General features: G+C 38.1%; 1 long non-coding RNA gene across 1 annotated transcript in view; it reads left to right on the top strand.

Annotated features, from left to right (window-relative positions):
* The window catches only part of LOC114484700 (uncharacterized), a 297,446-nt gene extending 293,298 nt beyond the window's left edge, over positions 1 to 4,148 (top strand). The window contains exon 4 of the long non-coding RNA XR_003677882.1: positions 3,988 to 4,148. This is a non-coding gene — a long non-coding RNA (uncharacterized lncRNA). The remainder of the gene's footprint in view (positions 1 to 3,987) is intronic.
* The last annotated feature ends 666 nt before the right edge of the window (positions 4,149 to 4,814 follow it).

The following is a 4,814-nucleotide window of genomic DNA, read 5'->3' as shown; positions in this document are numbered from 1 at the left end:
TACAGTGGAATATTACTCAGCCATAAAAAGAAACGAAATTGAGTTATTTGTAGTGAGGTGGATGGACCTAGAGAGTCTGTCATACTGCATGAAGTAAGTCAGAAAGAGAAAAACAAATATCGTATGCTAACACATATATATGGAATCTAAAAAAAAAAATGGTCACGAAGAACCTAGGGACAGGACGGGAATAAAGACGCAGACCTACTAGAGAATGGACTTGAGGACACGGGGAGGGGGATGGGTAAACTGGGTCAAAGTGAGATCGTGGCATGGACATATATACACTACTGATTCACTTTGTTATAAAGCAGAAACTGACACCATTGTAAAGCAATTATACGCCAATAAAGATGTTAAAAAATGTTCACTGTGGAATTCGCATGTAGTTTTGGAATACAGCTCTAGATCTGGCTTTACTGAGTCAATAGGACAAATAATAACTGAAGAAAAACAAATAAGCCTACACAGACTAGGCCCCTGGGAAACTTAAGTGTCATTGGGATTTAGTTACCCATAGATGAGCTTGTGAAAAGAAAATAATCTCTTCTTAGAGGTAAAATTCAAGGGTCATCTTCAAAGAAACAAATCACAACTGGAAAACACCCTCTGGAGAAAATCAAGAAAATGCATCCTGTTGTCACAATCATTTCATCAGCGACACTGTTTTACTTTCAAGATAGCTGAGTAAAGAAATCCACGTGTCCATCCAAAGTTAGAACCTGGATTGAAATGTCAATAAAAATTACTCTTGGAGACACTGAAGTACCACTTAAAATACAATACAGACGTTCCCTGACTTACGGTGGCTCAACTTAGAATTTTTCGTCTTTACGGTGCAAAAGTGATGCGCAGTCAGTAGAAACTGTACTTCAGATTTTGAATTCTGATCTTTTCCCAGGCTACCAGAATGTGGTACAATACTCTCTCCTGATGCTGGGCCATGGCAGCAGCCTCAGCTCCCCATCAGCCACGCAGTCATGAGGATAAACCACTGATACACTAACAACCATTCTGTACCCATGCAGCCATTCTGTTTTTCACTCTCAGTACAATAGTCAATAAATCACAAGATATTCAACACTTTATTATAAAATAGGCCCTATGTTAGATGATTTTGCCCAACTGTAGGCTAATGTAAGTGTTCTGAACCTGTTTAAGGTAGCCTAGGCTAAGCTATGATGTTCGGTAGGTTAGATGTATTAAACATATTTTCAACTTGGGATATTTTCAACTCACAATGGGTTTATTGGGACAAAACCCCATTGTAAGTGGAGGAAGATCTGTATTTTGATAATACTGAAAATAGAAGATATAATGCTAAGAGTTTGAGAGGGCTTGACTTTGTTGTCCATGTTTAAGACCAAATCCTAGAAAAAAATGTTTAAACTACCTGATGATATTTAGTCATTTGAAATAAGAGGTTTGTGGCAGACACTATTAATTGCCTACCCAACAAACATTTCCTCTTTCACCTTTGCCAAGAAAACCTCAGTTGGATTCCTTTAGCTACGTGCTGTTAAGAAATAGTATCCCAAACTTGGAAATAAGGTAAAATAATGACTGTCCAACTTTCAGTGTCTTAGACTCAACCAAAGAGTATCTAATTCTCTAGGGAGATGTACCTTTACTTGACATATAACTTACTCTTGATTCTGTAAAGATATATGTTAATTTGTAGAACATTAATAAGGTGTGAGGAATTTCTGTCTGGTAAAAAAGATAACCCTTAAGGTTACAGTTTTATAGTCCTGTAAGATAAGATATTAAACCTATCTATCACTTTCTCCTAGTCAACTTTGAACCAGCTTTACTATTTTGATGGCTCCCTCATTAAGGACTTACCTTTGACATGTGTTCACTCTACGCTTATATAAGAGTCATGTTTTTAACCATGTGAAATTTAGAATTTGACAGTATCTGGCCCAAAGGAATGAATTGTGATTAATTCCAGACAGTTGTGGCATTCCCATACCCCTTTGCCAGTAATTGTTCTAGGACTGCACGTATGGACCCATTCTGATCAATGACACATAAAGAGAACTCTTCTGGGGCCTTCTAGGAAACAAAGTTGTTTTCTCTGAAAGAGAGATGATGAAGAGAAAGTCTCTTTTTCTACCATTTTCATGTTTCTTGCTTAGGATGGTGTCATACAAAGGTGAGGCAGCCATCTTGCAAGTATGAGAGGAGACATCCCTGAATACTGAATATAAAGAGTAGATGAATCCAAGGATGACCCCAGTCCTCAACAATATCACAAGTTGCATAACTGACCCTGACCCACCTAGTTCTGGGCTTCTGGTTGAATAAACAACATAAGTCTTCATGATATTATATATTATTAGGTGACTATTCTGTCACTTGCTGCTAAAAGCTTTCCTAACTGATATAGAAAGAAACAGGAAAAAATGCAATACAAGGATATATTATTTGAGTTCTTAGTTGCTACAATAAAAATAATTTCTAGAATTACTTGTTTTTAACTTCATAGTACAGCAGAGTACAATCAGAAAACCCAGAGACATACCTGAATCTACTGCACTATGGCAGTGGGCTGGGAGCTGGGGAATTTTCTTGGCCCATTTCAGGGAGGATATTTCTGAACCATTTCTTGCAATATGAATATTTACTTGGTTGGCTAGTTTTCCATATTCAGTTGTCTAGCTCACACTGGCAGTAGCAGCTCTACAACTCTCTGCTCTGACACACAGACCTTACAGGCCCTCATTTATATCACTGCTGTTTCGATAAAAGTGCCTTTGCTGGTATTTTATGAACATTGACATCCCATTACTTTAGTTAGTTCAGAGTTTGCAGGTGTAAATTATATTGTACTCTAATAAACTTAATCACAGAAGCTTCTGATGACTGTGATTTACTTCTCAAGGGTGACAGAATTCTTTGAATTTCCCAGCAATGGACACACATTCTGATTAAACAGTGAATATACTCTATATTTTTGAACATTGTGAACCTGCAAGTATCAAATAATTTTGATTCATGCTTAAGTGAAAAATGTATACAGAGATAGAAAGTGTCTTTGAGAGATCATCCACCCTACTCTTGGTTTACAGATAAGGAACCTGAGGCCCAGGGGAATTTTACCACTGATAATTTAAAAATGCAAGTGCTTCTATTTTTTCTAAACCAATAGAAAAAAGAGTAACTTTAAGAGACATTATTCCTTATCCCACGCCTCTAACACCCTCTCCCAAATACTCCAGGAGGGGAGAGGTGTGTTGCAGAAGGAGATGGGTAATAATAAGAGCTTTAGTATATGCTGTTGGTATCCCATTTGTGTCTTCTGCAACACGGGCCCTTGATACATAAAGTGTGGTCCCTGGACCAGCAGCACTGTCATCACCTGGGAGCTTTTTATTAAAATGCATAGTCTCAGGTTCCCCCAAACCTGCTAAATCAGCCTTTATTTTAACAAGATCCCCCAGGTAATGTTCATTAAACTGGAGGATCTCTTGTGTAATCGACTTCCTTTATTTTACACCAGAGGTCATTGAGATCCAGAAAGAGGAAATGATTTGTTCACCTCTTAGACTTCATACATTTTCCAAAGAACTCCAGAAAGAAAAGTGACCCCATTAAGGTAAAGAAGAAGTGATACATAACAGGAAGTTTTCATGAAATGAAATATTAATGGAAGTAGCAGAAAAATGAAACGACTCTAATTTTGTTTTTTTAAAAATACCAACTGTGTCATTCTTTGTTCATTGGATTGCTCTTTATTTTCAATTGTTATCTGAATCATGGTCAATTGTAATGAGGGTATGGCTTAAAATATAGCTTTTTCTCCTTACTTCTATAGTGCACACATTATACAAATGTAGCAGGTTTAAGAATATCCAAGCAGAAACTCAGGCATGCAAGAAATGGAACTTTATTCTTCCTTATAACTCAACTTAATTTCTATCTTGATCCCCACCTCCCATCAAAAATTTAACCATAGATAATTTGGTGTCCCTTTTCTCCTAGGTTATGTCAAAGTTATGACAGCTTTTCCAGCCTGCCAATGGATCCAGCGGCAGAAGGACTGGCAATCTGTTTCTCAAAGTCATCTGTCCACATGAGATCCTCAGAGACATCCATCATGCCACCTGGTCCTTAGTTACAATCCATACGGGTCATAGCTAAGTGTCAAGGTAAGACCTTATTACAACCTGTCTGCCCTCTTTCTCCACCAACTTGGGCACTGCTTGCAGGCACCAGATTAATTCTGCTGCTTGTGTGTCCTTTCAGGCTAAGATCTTGTCTTACAAGAGTAGCGGTCACACACTCAAATGTCCCCAAACTCCAGGCAGGCACATGGTGACTGAAGTAGGCTACAGCAAACTGAAGAATTCACACCCCATTTAAAGAAGGAGGCTGCTCCTTATTGCTCCAACCACCTGCTGGTTTCAGTCCCAGTATGTCAACATTTAGGATCATTACTAGCCAATAGGTCTCCCTTTCTGGTCTGTGTATTCCCTTAGTGCAGGAAAGCCTGCTTCACTCATCTTCATACCCCAGTGTAGTGCCCGATATTCATTCATTTTTATTCATTTATTCAATAAATATGGATTGAGCACCCACCATGAACTAGGCATGTGTTAGGCATTACAAATGTACAAAGTCTCTGCCATCATAGAGTTTGCATTACTAAGTGGAAAAAACTGACATTAAAAAAGTGACAAATTGGTGAATAAAGTACTTACATCCACTGGTAAAATGAAGAGCCATATTATTGCAGGTTTAATGAAAAGTTTAGTATAAACCTATGTAGCCAGCCTGCCAGGAGTTCAGCTGTGTGATCTAAATCTGTC

This window comes from Physeter macrocephalus, chromosome 21 (assembly GCF_002837175.3).
Source record: "Physeter macrocephalus isolate SW-GA chromosome 21, ASM283717v5, whole genome shotgun sequence".
Taxonomy (NCBI): domain Eukaryota; kingdom Metazoa; phylum Chordata; class Mammalia; order Artiodactyla; family Physeteridae; genus Physeter; species Physeter macrocephalus.
Note: the sequence above shows the minus strand (reverse complement) of the source record. Positions and strands in the feature narration are given on the sequence as shown.